The 15,248-nt window shown below is 46.1% G+C and overlaps 1 pseudogene; it reads right to left on the bottom strand.

Moving 5' to 3' along the window:
• The window catches only part of LOC138777278 (myc box-dependent-interacting protein 1-like), a 51,176-nt pseudogene that overhangs the window by 17,287 nt on the left and 18,641 nt on the right, over positions 1–15,248 (bottom strand).

Below are 15,248 nucleotides of genomic sequence, written 5' to 3'. Positions count from 1 at the left end.
CACAAGCCCCTCCTAAAAGGAGCTGACAATGGCGCCTACCAATACACCTCACACCAACGTTCACTCCAGATCTGCTCCTCTCTGCAGGAAACAAATCTAGTATAGTAAAATAATAACTATATATAATAGAATAGGAAGTTTCTATTATTAAGCTTAAATAGACAGAGGTTAGTATAGACCCCATCGCTCTACACCAGACACACATCCACCCATAATCCTTCACTGCCCGAACAGAAACATGGACGCCATCAAGTCTGAGTGATGACAATGACAAAGTGACCGCTTACAGCTACTTGTCTCTTATCTGTAATTCTCCTCTCATCCCTGCACAAGATATCTATATAGTACTGACCCTCCTGACCTGTATATAACACTGTCCTAGTGATATCAAGTATGATCAGAACGACAGTCCTTAATACTAACATCACTGACACAATTATACTACTCCATACATACAGGAATACAATCATCCTGCTCCTATAAACAACATTATAACTACTATAATACTGCTCCTATAAACAACTACTATAATACTGCCTTTCTATATACAACAATATAACTAATATAATACTGCTCTTATATACAGGAATATAACTATTATAATACTGCTCCCTATATACAGGAATATACTACTATAATACTGCTCCTATATACAGGAATATAACTATTATAATACTGCTCCTATATACAAGAATATAACTACTATAATACTGCCCCCTATATACAGGAATATAACTACTATAATACTGCCCCAATATACAAGAATATAACTACTATAATACTGCTCCTATATACAAGAATATACTACTATAATACTGCTCCCTATATACAGGGATATAACTATTATAATACTGCTCCCTATATACAGGAATATAACTACTATAATAGTGCTCCCTATATACAGGAATATAACTACTATAATACTGCCCCTATATACAAGAATATAACTACTATAATACTGCTCCTATATACAAGAATATACTACTATAATACTGCTCCCTATATACAGGAATATACTACTATAATACTGCTCCTATATACAGGAATATAACTACTATAATACTGCTCCTATATACAGGAATATAACTACTATAATACTGCTCCCTATATACAGGAATATATCTACTATAATGCGGTTCAGGGAAGAAACAGAGTGCTGCACCTCACACCTATGGCTGATACTAGTGCCGCTTGGCTAAATAAAAAACACATCAGAATTTTGTGTATGAATTGATCAAGCCATACTGCCCCATGTACCTCGTGCCGGTATCTGATACACATGGGTCCCTACACTAAGTCCACACCGTGCCAGTCAGTGGCTACCAACCCCGCAGGCGTGCACAGCCAGGGAACGGGGGCCATGGGACGGCCCTGCGACCCCCATGCCACAGGACCAGACCCAAAAACACCACACCAGAACCCGGCCAGCACCGCCGGCGGAGAAGGTCGCCCCCAAGCAGCACAAGTCTGGATAAGGTATTGCGCTCACCATAGCTGCAGCAAACAGAATGGGAAAAAACAGGAGGGATTAAAACCATGTGCACTCAGGTGTCTCCTGCTAATTGCGGTCATGTGGGTCTCACCAGGAGGAGTGCAAAACACGGAGAAAAGAGAGAAGCAAAATGCGGTTCAGGGAAGAAACAGAGTGCTGCACCTCACACCTATGGCTGATACTAGTGCCGCTTGGCTAAATAAAAAACACATCAGAATTTTGAGTATGAATTGATCAAGCCATACTGCCCCATGTACCTCGTGCCGGTATCTGATACACATGGGTCCCTACACTTAGTCCACACCGTGCCAGTCAGTGGCCACCAACCCCGCAGGCGTGCACAGCCAGGGAACGGGGGCCATGGGACATGGGATATCTACTATAATACTGCTCCTATATACAGGAATATACTACTATAATACTGCTCCTATATACAGGAATATACTACTATAATACTGCTCCTATATACAGGGATATAACTACTATAATACTGCTCCTATATACAGGAATATAACTACTATAATACTGCTCCTATATACAGGAATATACTACTATAATACTGCTCCTATATACAGGAATATAACTACTATAATACTGCCCCCTATATATACAGGAATATAACTACTATAATACTGCCCCTATATACAGGAATATAACTACTATAATACTGCTCCTATATACAGGAATATAACTACTATAATACTGCTCCTATATACAGGAATATACCTACTATAATACTGCCCCCTATATACAGGGATATAACTACTATAATACTGCTCCCTATATACAGGGATATAACTACTATAATACTGCCCCCTATATACAGGAATATAACTGATATAATACTGCTCCTATATACAGGAATATAACTACTATAATACTGCTCCTATATACAGGAATATAACTACTATAATACTGCTCCTATATACAGGGATATAACTACTATAATACTGCCCCTATATACAGGAATATACTACTATAATATTGCTCCTATATACAGGAATATAACTACTATAATACGAACTGGAGAGAATGGAACGGCTGCACATCCCATCTATGACTGATACTAATGCCGCTAGGCCTATATTAAAAATCAACACCAGAGTGTCTGTATATGAATTGATCAAGCCATATTGCCCCGTGTACCACCGCGCAGGTCCTCTGGTCCACACGGGTCCCTATGCTAACTCCACACCGTGTCGGTCAGCGGATATGCCTGTGCTCACATGTCTGGACCTTATGTCTTACCATTGTGTAATACCATATCCATACTTGTGTCGTTTGGGGGCAGCCTTCCCCGCCGGTGGTGCTGGCTGGGTTTTGGTGGGGCTTTTTGGGTCTGGTCCTGTGACATTGGGGTTGCAGGGCCGTTCCATGGCCTCCCTCCCTGCACGTGCACGCTTTGCGGGGTTGGCAGTCGCTGACCGACACGGTGTGGAGTTAGCGTAGGGACCCGTGTGGACCAGAGGACCTGCGCGGTGGTACACAGGGCAATATGGCTTGATCAATTCATATACAGACACTCTGGTGTTGATTTTTAATATAGGCCTAGCGGCATTAGTATCAGCCATAGATGGGATGTGCAGCCGTTCCTTTCTCTCCAGTTTCCATAACTACTATAATACTGCCCCCTATATACAGGGATATAACTACTATAATACTGCTCCCTATATACAGGAATATAACTACTATAATACTGCTCCTATATACAGGGATATAACTACTATAATACTGCTCCTATATACAGGAATATACTACTATAATACTGCTCCTATATACAGGAATATACTACTATAATACTGCTCCTATATACAGGAATATAACTACTATAATACTGATTCTATATACAGTAATATAACTACTATAATACTGCTCCTATATACAGTAATATAACTACTATAATACTGCTCCTATATACATGGATATAACTACTATAATACTGCCCCCTATATACAGGAATATAACTACTATAATACTGCTCCTATATACAGGAATATACTACTATAACACTGCTCCTATATACAGGGATATAACTACTATAATACTGCTCCTATATACAGGAATATACTACTATAATACTGCTCCCTATATACAGGAATATAACTACTATAATACTGCCCCCTATATACAGGAATATAACTAATATAATACTGCTCCTATATACAAGAATATAACTACTATAATACTGCTCCTATATACAGGGATATAACTACTATAACACTGCTCCTATATACAGGAATATAACTACTATAACACTGCTCCTATATACAGGAATATAACTACTATAATACTGCTCCTATATACATGGATATAACTACTATAATACTGCTCCTATATACAGGAATATAACTACTATAATACTGCTCCTATATACATGGATATAACTACTATAATACTGCTCCTATATACAGGGATATAACTACTATAATACTGCTCCTATATACAGGGATATAACTACTATAATACTGCTCCTATATACAGGAATATAACTACTATAATACTGCCACTATGCAGGGGTGGATAAACTTTACAATAGGGCCCGGGCTGTTCGAAAAACACACACACACCAACCCACTGTAACTATGGCAGCACTAGTGTAGTGTTCATAATACGGGATAAACAAAGTCATGATGCCCTGAATTGTGCAAAATTGCTGTAGAAAACAGTGTTTTTTTGGAAATCATGGCAGAACTGTAGCCAGGAGACATTTCACCACTAAAATTATCTTTTTGGCCATGGGCCCCCCAGGAGCTCAGGGCCCCGGGCTACCGCCTGAAATGGGTCTATTATTATCCGCCACTGCCCCTATGTATGAGGGTGGACTTTCTTTATATCTGGGCTCAGATGCGGCTGATTACGGGAGTGGTCTCTATCACAGTTGCCTGTATATATGGCGGTATTATTCTATGATTTTGTCCGGACTCTCTGGTTCTGATGTCACATTCTCCCTTTATTATTATTTATCTTCAGTATAACAGAGGGAATTCGCCCATTATTCGTGTATCTCCCCTGAGCAGGAAATGTCGCTGTAACCCTCACTGAGCTGCGGTTTGTTTTTTCCGTATTATACGTTACAGTTCTGACCTTGCTTGACATGAGCAGCAATTGACCTTCCCAGAATCCTCTGGTGCTGCTATATTTTACTGATATCAATACATTATTTAAAGGGCCACGCACAATCAGACGTTGCTGCAACATGGAGAACACCGTCTGGAACCGTCACTTTAGGCTCCTAGTCATGTCTGGGGAGCAGCCGCTAAAGACCCCCCAGAATCTGCCCCTCTAGGTGACAGCATGAAAGCTGCGGTATTATAAAGGAGTCCTCCAGGGAATAAGGTGGGAGGACACACAACAGAACTAAGCCCCTGCTCCACTAATAGCATGATGGGAGTTGTAGTTCTGCAGCAGCTGGAGAGCACTGCACCTAGGGGACACACACACCTCAGGGTGACGGCAGGCTTCCCGCAGAGAGATCCCAGGACGGCGGGTGACTCACCACAACAGGTCTGACTGGAACTCCAACCAACACAGCCACCATGGGGGTTGTCAATGTGAAACAGCTGGAGAGACGCACACATGCTGGGGGTTGTAGTGTTACAATAGCTGGGGAGCGGCACAAATGCTGGGGGTTGTAGTGTTACAATAGCTGGGGAGCGCCACACATGCTGGGGGTTGTAGTGCTATAAGAGCTGGGGAGCGGCACAAATGCTGGGGGTTGTAGTGTTACAATAGCTGGGGAGCGGCACACATGCTGGGGGTTGTAGTGCTATAAGAGCTGGGGAGCGGCACAAATGCTGGGGGTTGTAGTGTTACAATAGCTGGGGAGCGGCACACATGCTGGGGGTTGTAGTGCTATAAGAGCTGGGCAGCGGCACAAATGCTGGGGGTTGTAGTGTTACAATAGCTGGGGAGCGGCACACATGCTGGGGGTTGTAGTGCTATAAGAGCTGGGCAGCGGCACAAATGCTGGGGGTTGTAGTGTTACAATAGCTGGGGAGCGGCACACATGCTGGGGGTTGTAGTGCTATAAGAGCTGGGGAGCGGCACACATGCTGGGGGTTGTAGTGCTATAAGAGCTGGGGAGCGGCACACATGCTGGGGGTTGTAGTGCTATAACAGCTGAAGAGCAGCACACATGCTGGGGGTTGTAGTGCTATAAGAGCTGGGGAGCGGCACACATGATGGGGGTTGTAGTGCTATAAGAGCTGAGGAGCGGTACACATGCTGGGGGTTGTAGTGCTATAACAGCTGAAGAGCAGCACACATGCTGGGGGTTGTAGTGCTATAAGAGCTGACTTCTGTGTGAAGTTATTCTGGTCCATAGACCATGTCTGCTCCGTTAACTTCCACAGCCACACCGTCCGTCTCAGTAACCATAGTAACAGGATATTATTACAGGAGTCTGCGAGGGATGTGGCGGGAGAGCTGGGTTACTGTTTCAGACAATGTATCCATGGGATAGCAGGATATTGTATTAAACCTCTTCAATGCGCCACAGTGTGTCCGGCCATTGTTCAGCGATCCACATGAGCCACGACGTGTGATATAGACGGGGGGGGGGCACGCGTCTTCTCCTGCGGTTTTACTGTTCACCGACCGTCCACAAGAATAACACAGCCCGACCCCCTGATCAGCAAACACCATAGCGAGCGGATGAGAGAGCTCAGAGCCAGCCAATGTATCAATGATGGAACAGATCAATAGCAGAATGTATCAATCCATAGTGTATCCATAATAGGAGAACATATCAATAAGAGATTGTATCAACAATGATATCAGGTATCAGGGCAGCAACACAAGTCTGATACATTGTGATTATGCTGCTCCAGCCATCGGATATCCTTCCTGCCCCCATATACTGTACATGCACGCTCCTTCCTGCCCCCATATACTGTACATGCACGCTCCTTCCTGCCCCCCATATACTGTACATGCACGCTCCCTCCTGCCCCCCATATACTGTACATGCACGCTCCCTCCTGCCCCCCCATATACTGTACATGCACGCTCCCTCCTGCCCCCCCATATACTGTACATGCACGCTCCCTCCTGCCCCCCATATACTGTACATGCACGCTCCCTCCTGCCCCCATATACTGTACATGCACGCTCCCTCCTGCCCCCATATACTGTACATGCACGCTCCTTCCTGCCCCCCATATACTGTACATGCACGCTCCCTCCTGCCCCCCATATACTGTACATGCACGCTCCTTCCTGCCCCCCATATACTGTACATGCACGCTCCTTCCTACCCCCCATATACTGTACATGCACACTCCTTCCTGCCCCCCATATACTGTACATGCACGCTCCTTCCTGCCCCCCATATACTGTACATGCACGCTCCCTCCTGCCCCCATATACTGTACATGCACACTCCCTCCCTCCTGCCTCTCATATACTGTACAAGCACACTCCCTCCTGCCCCCCATATACTGTACATGCACCCTCCCTCCTGCCCCCCATATACTGTACATGCACACTCCTTCCTGCCCCCCATATACTGTACAAGCACACTCCCTCCTGCCCCCCATATACTGTACATGCACACTCCTTCCTGCCCCCCATATACTGTACATGCACACTCCTTCCTGCCCCCCATATACTGTACAAGCACACTCCCTCCTGCCCCCCATATACTGTACATGCACACTCCCTTCTGCCCCCCATATACTGTACATGCACGCTCCCTCCCTTTTGCCCCCCATATACTGTACATGCACACTCCCTTCTGCCCCCCCCCATATACTGTACATGTACGCTCCCTCCTTCTTCCCATATACAGTACATGCACACTCCCTCCTTCCCCCTATATACTGTACATGCACACTCCCTCCTTCCCCCTATATACTGTACATGCACGCTCCTTCCTGCCCCCCATATACTGTACATGCACCCTCCCTCCTGCCCCCATATACTGTACATGCACGCTCCCTCCTTCCCCCTATATACTGTACATGCACGCTCCCTCCTGCCCCCCATATACTGTACATGCACTATCCCTCCTGCCCCCCATATACTGTACATGCACCCTCCCTCCTGCCCCCCCCATATACTGTACATGCACTCTCCTTCCTGCCCCCATATACTGTACATGCACGCTCCTTCCTGCCCCCCATATACTGTACATGCACGCTCCTTCCTGCCCCCCATATACTGTACATGCACTCTCCCTCCTGCCCCCCATATACTGTACAGGCACGCTCCTTCCTGCCCCCATATACTGTACATGTACGCTCCCTCCTGCCCCCATATACTGTACATGCACGCTCCCTCCTGCCCCCATATACTGTACATGCACGCTCCTTCCTGCCCCCATATACTGTACATGCACCCTCCCTCCTGCCCCCATATACTGTGCATGCACTCTCCTTCCTGCCCCCCATATACTGTACATGCACGCTCCCTCCTGCCCCTATATACTGTACATGCACACTCCCTCCTGCCCCCCATATACTGTACATGCACACTCCCTCCTGCCCCCCATATACTGTACATGCACGCTCCCTCCTGCCCCCTATATACTGTACATGTACGCTCCCTCCTGCCCCCATATACTGTACATGTACGCTCCCTCCTGCCCCCATATACTGTACATGCACGCTCCTTCCTGCCCCCCATATACTGTACATGCACGCTCCCTCCTGCCCCCCTATATACTGTACATGTACGCTCCCTCCTGCCCCCTATATACTGTACATGTACGCTCCCTCCTGCCCCCTATATACTGTACATGCACGCTCCCTCCTGCCCCCCATATACTGTACATGTACGCTCCCTCCTGCCCCCCATATGTGGTATCCCACTAGGGGTGTTGCTGCCGTTCACACCCGTCACAACTTTTCACACCCTTCGTACTTTTTGTGGTCTTATTGTAGTCAAAAGTAGTATTTAAAGAATCTTCATAACATCTACTGGGTGGTGAAATCCTTGAACGATTCTCATGGTGATGTAGCAGAGCTGAGCGTGTCATTCAGCTCTCTAGGAATTGCCCAGGCTACATGTTGAGACTATGCACGGTGTCCTGCTGCGTCTCCACAGACATTCCCACATGGTGGACGTGCCAGATGGGAGGACTTACTGACTAGAAGGCAAACCTAGCTCCGCTCCCCTGAAACACTCAGATTCCAAAAAAATTGGAAAAGCAGATGTTTGAGCGCAGAGCTGGCGAGTGTCCGCGGCGTCCTGCTGGAACTCACAAACCAACGTGACTCATCTTCTCCAAAATGTACAAACTTTTCAGAGTGGACGAGGACATGTGAAAGTTCACAAACAGGATTTAAAGGGAAAGGACAGTGAAGGGCCTGGAGGCAAATACCAAGAGGTCATAGCAGCCTGACCTTCATGGCCTACTGTCTGCTCCAGTATGTCCTGAGAGAAGAGGTCAGAGAATGATGAAGGTTACAGGAGACAGACCAGTAAGGGCCCTATTACACGGGACAATTATTGTGGGAAAAATTGTTAGATTGTTCGAATTTAAACGATAATCATTCTGTGTAATTGCAGGCAACAATCGCATTCGGTCACTAACCATTGAGTGTAATTACATATTGTTTATTGTTTTGCTGGGATCAGAAGGAATAAACAATCGCAATAACAATCGTAGTAACGATCGTATCTAACAACCATCGTTCTGTGTAATATGGTGAATGATTTCAGGTTAACGATAAACAATCTCGTTTGCGATAGTTTATCAATAATCATTAAAAATTGCTCCGTGTAATAGGACCCTTAGTGACCAGGGAGTATATACCAATCACCCCAGGCCGCCCGTACATCTCACTATGTATACAGGGCGCGTGCGACCACTACAGGGTGATGGGTCACACGATCAGCCAGCAATCATTCATGTGGTCACACAGTGATTCAGCCATCACCCGGATTCTCTTTTACCGATTACATGTTCTTCTTCTCTAATCTGTTTCCATTTTCTGGTTGGAGGTTTTTTTTGTACACTATTAGGGGGCACCATCTTGCCTAAACAGTTTTTAACAGCATTTAGTGACATGCTTTACAGCACACCCCATAGACAAAGACAATGGACAGGACTCATCCCTTAAATGGCAAACTACAACTCCCAGCATGACAAAACTGCTGCAAAATTAAAATGTTGCAAAACTTGAAACCCTTTACAAATGTTACACAACTTAAAACTCATCATGCTCTGACAAAGCTGCAGCTACACTAAAAAAAAAAAAAACTACAACTCCCAGAATGCCCTCCATGCTTGGAGTTGTAGTCTTGGAGAGTCATAGGTTAGAACACATGTCTGTATACTCTTGCCCTCTGTATACCCAGCAGCCTTCAGTATATCTGTATACTAGACCCCATATATTAGATACCTCCTCCACATCCTCTGTGCTGCTGTGGTGAGGTGCTTATAGGCAGTGTCCCCTGTAGATGATCCCCCCCATTTGCCCTTGGATAATGGCGGCTCTTTAACCAGTTTGTTTGGTCTGGGATTTCGGCTGCTGCCGTGTTAGTTCCCGGCCAGCGGCCATGTCCTTCTCAGTCTATGCTCATCCTGCTCACTTTATTAGACGCCATTCTTTTATCTATTAATAGACTGTCTCCATGGCGAAAGGATGAAAAAGATCCAAGGAGGAATCTCCCGGATTTTATATCAGGCGACGCCAGTTCTTATCAACGGGGAAAGAACTGTAAGAACAAGAAAGCATCGTACCCAGAAAAAATGATACCGCCACACTGTATAAAAAGATTACATACAGGAGCACAACTACTGCAAGGTCTGGTGACTGAATAATACCACCACACAGGGCCCAAATATTACTGACCGAATGATACCACCATACAGTGCCCAAATACTACTACCACCATAGAGAGCCCAAATACTGCTACCACCACCACTACCACCACACAGTGCCTAAATATTAATACCACCACCATACAGGGCCAAAATACCACTACCACCACACAAGGCCCAAATACTACTACCACCATAGAGAGCCCAAATACTACTACCACCACCACTACCACCACACAGTGCCTAAATATTAATACCACCACCATACAGGGCCAAATACCACTACCACCACACAAGGCCCAAATACTACTACTACCAGCAGCATACAGAGCCCTCCTATGACTACTACCACATCCACCATTCAGGTCCCAAATACGACTACTACTACTGCCACCACCATATAATGCACAAATACTACTACCAACCACCACCACCACCATGATACGGTGCCCAAATACTACAAACTACATGCTGCCTAAATATCCAGTGCTCAAATATTACCACCACCATACACTGCAACCCTACAACCACTGCATACCACCTAATACTACCATCACCATACTCTAATACAGTACCAAATAGCACCATACAGTGCCCATATAATACGGTCACCATACAGTAACCAGATAGCACCATACAGTGCCCATATAATACTGTTACCATACATTAACCAAATAGCACCATACAGTGCCCATATAATACTGTCACCATACAGTAACCAAATAGCACCATACAGTGCCCATATAATACTGTCACCATACAGTAACCAAATAGCACCATACAGTGCCCATATAATACTGTCACCATACAGTAACCAAATAGCACCATACAGTGCCCATATAATACTGTCACCATACAGTAACCAGATAGCACCATACAGTGCCCATATAATACGGTCACCATACAGTAACCAAATAGCACCATACAGTGCCCATATAATACTGTCACCATACAGTAACCAAATAGCACCATACAGTGCCCATATAATACTGTCACCATACAGTAACCAGATAGCACCATACAGTGCCCATATAATACGGTCACCATACAGTAACCAAATAGCACCATACAGTGCCCATATAATACTGTCACCATACAGTAACCAAATAGCACCATACAGTGCCCATATAATACTGTCACCATACAGTAACCAGATAGCACCATACAGTGCCCATATAATACTGTCACCATACAGTAACCAGATAGCACCATACAGTGCCCATATAATACTGTCACCATACAGTAACCAAATAGCACCATACAGTGCCCATATAATACTGTCACCATACAGTAACCAAATAGCACCATACAGTGCCCATATAATACGGTCACCATACAGTAACCAAATAGCACCATACAGTGCCCATATAATACTGTCACCATACAGTAACCAAATAGCACCATACAGTGCCCATATAATACGGTCACCATACAGTAACCAGATAGCACCATACAGTGCCCATATAATACTGTCACCATACAGTAACCAAATAGCACCATACAGTGCCAATATAATACGGTCACCATACAGTAACCAGATAGCACCATACAGTGCCCATATAATACTGTCACCATACAGTAACCAAATAGCACCATACAATGCCCATATAATACTGTCACCATACAGTAACCAAATAGCACCATACAGTGCCCATATAATACTGTCACCATACAGTAACCAAATAGCACCATACAGTGCCCATATAATACTGTCACCATACAGTAACCAAATAGCACCATACAGTGCCCATATAATACGGTCACCATACAGTAACCAAATAGCACCATACAGTGCCCATATAATACGGTCACCATACAGTAACCAGATAGCACCATACAGTGCCCATATAATACTGTCACCATACAGTAACCAGATAGCACCACAATATAGTAATCTGCCCCCAATTGTGCTAAGAATGAAGAATGAGAGGGCAAGAGACAAGCAATAAGAGAGACGGTCGGCAGCAGAGTGGATGTGGTATAGACACCATCTACATGAGGCGTCAAGTGTAACATCCTGCTACTTCTCACGTAAATCACTAAATCCTTCTATTATTAGAGACGTGAAGAGCATTGAGCTCCGTCATCAGCAGCGGTGGCAGAGACTTATATATCATAATATAATGTGATAAAACACACATGTGGTGCGGATTCTGGGAGATGGCGGCCAGGTTTTTGTAGGCCTGGAAAATCCCTTTTTAAAGAGGTTATAGAAAAAACCACAGTGACTTTCTGGCAAAAACAGCGCCACCCCTGTCCTCAGGCTGCGTGCGGTATTACAATTAAGCTCCATTAACTTCAATAAAATGGAGCTGCATGACCGCACCCAAACTGGGGACAACAGTGGTGCTGCTTCTGGAAGACAGAGGCCATGGGTTTTTTTAGGCCTGGATAACCCTGTTAAGTAGGTGTATACTCATCACATCTCCGACCCCTACAGGCACCGAGAAGACTCCGCTCAGTGTCCCAATGTACACAGCAAAGCTAAAAAGTGAGCAGCAGGAAATAAGTCACATGATCCAGAATGACACACTGTGCCCTCCCCAAATTCCCCTCCACTAGACAGACAATGAACAGGTGGCCGGCGTCTCAGGATGGATAATAAGACTGATGCTTCCATGGACTACAATTCCCAGAATTCCCTTTATAGCCTGAAGGCGGAGCTTTCATCAGACATGTCTGTATAGCGCTGGGCCCGGCTGCCAGAAGGCCCTCAGGGTTACAGGTGACACATAATACCTCACCTGTCCTGGCAGTGCCAAGACGGTCACATATCTGCCCCCCCCCCGCCCTCAGGGGCCAAAGAAAGTACAGCGCAGGAAGTGCAGCACGGGGGCCGCAGAAGTGCCGTGTGGGGGCAACAGCTCTGCAGTATTATACAGGATGCAACTCAGGATCAGTAATGTAATGTATTTACACAGTGACCCCACCAGCAGAATAATGAGTGCAGCTCTGCAGTATAATACAGGATGTAACTCAGGATCAGTAATGTAATGTATTTACACAGTGACCTCACCAGCAGAATAGCGATTGCAGCTCTGCAGTATAAGGCTATGTTCACACTATGTATAGAGACCGGCCGTTCCGTGACCTGTCAGTTATTTGCGGCCCCGTGCAGGATCCCGTCTGGAGCACATAAGATGTGTATACGCTCCGGCTGGAATCCCATTGAACAATAGGCATTGTTCACCCGTACAAAGTACGGCTGTACTTTTACGTAGTGTGAACATAGCCTAATACAGGATGTAACTCAGGATCAGTAATGTAAGGTATGTACACAGTGACTGTACCAGCAGGATAGTGATTACAGCTCTGCAGTAGAATACAGGATAAGTTATCTTATGCATGTGTATGTGATTCCACCTCTTTTGTACATTCATTCTGTATATAAACTATAGAGTGGAGACCCTGGACGTTGCTTTGCTCGGCTATTATATGTGACTTGGCGTTGGACGGTTTCTCCCTCTGATAACTTTCTCCTCCATCATCTTTTGCTGTGATCTGGAGACCAGCGCTGATCTCGGCTCTCACTTTCCTGGCCGTCTTGGCCGCATAGATCTCCAGCTCTCAGATAACAGGATCAGGTTGAGTCTCAGCAGTTTTATTTTTACCGTCTGGATTTGGTTACATGGTCTGTGGATGTGAAGGAAGGAAAAGCTGTGAACTGGGGCAACGTGAGGATGGAAGATGGTCTCTGGGGGGGGTCACTGCACTCCCATCTCTCCCCCATTCACTTGGCTCCTATCAAACCTCCACTCCACCAAATCCTCACAATGGGATGCTGTAGTCTTCCCTGGAGGTCCCATCACCAGTGTGAACAGGGTCAGATATGGATCAAGAGCTGAGCATGCCCTATTGCTGTACATGTCCTACCCCAATGCACTGTGGGAAATACAGTAATCAATGAAAAACAAAAAACAAATAGACATACAAACTCTCACCTGATATACCTGTAATCACTATAATAAGTAGATTCCCGACCAAAAGGGAAGGAAAGTCAGAAGACGACAATGTACTCAGTACTGCTGCTCATACTGAGCTCCCTGCTTCCTGTATAGAATGTCACAACTACAGTTAAAGCGGACACCCAGAAAACACAAGAAGGGATGTGACCTAGAACAATGGATCCAGGGAGGGCGGCGGGATACAAGGACGTGGCTGCCATCAATGGACGTCACATAATAAGGAATGGCTGAGAGAGTAAGGAAAAAGCTCAGTGATCTCTGCTTCCATATACTATACATACAGCGAGCAAAGAGGAACCTGAAGATACAGAGCCATTCTCCACACCCACCCCTCCCCCGAGGATACAGAGCCATCCCCTCCCCCGAGGATACAGAGCCATCCCCCTCCCCCCCCAATCTCCTCCCCCCGAGGATACAGAGCCATCCCCCTCCCCCCCCCCCAATCTCCTCCCCCCGAGGATACAGAGCCATCCCCCTCCCCCCAATCTCCTCCCCCCAAGGATACAGAGCCATCCCCCCCAAGGGTACAGAGCCACCCCCCACCCGAGGATACAGAGCCATCCCCTCCCCCCTGAGGATGCAGAGACATCCCCCAAGGATACAGAGACATCTCCTGAGGACTGTGAGGATACAGAGCCATCCCCTCCCCCCGAGGATACAGAGCCTTCCCCTAGGGCCCCCCGTAAACAGGCAGATCAGGCTGATGAGATATCATCAGCAATCATCGGAAACAATCCCCCCCCGTCTGCTGCTTCATAACAGATCATTAAATCCCATCCCATAATGCGCCGCCTATAAATGTATGATAAGGGCACCTACAGAAGTACGGAATGCGGCGTATATAAATGTATGGTATGTGAGCTTACAGTCCTCCCTATAGACGTGCAGTATGTGAGCCTATAGACGTACGGTACGCGCCCCCCCATAGACGTACGGTACGGGCCCCCCTATAGACGTACGGTACGGGCCCCCCTATAGACGTACGGTACGGGCCCCCCTATAGACGTACGGCACGCGCCCCCCT

This window comes from Dendropsophus ebraccatus, unplaced genomic scaffold (assembly GCF_027789765.1).
Source record: "Dendropsophus ebraccatus isolate aDenEbr1 unplaced genomic scaffold, aDenEbr1.pat pat_scaffold_538_ctg1, whole genome shotgun sequence".
NCBI classification, from domain to species: Eukaryota; Metazoa; Chordata; class Amphibia; order Anura; family Hylidae; genus Dendropsophus; species Dendropsophus ebraccatus.
The sequence above is the reverse complement of the archived record's forward strand: the minus strand, read 5'-3'. Positions and strand labels throughout refer to the sequence as shown.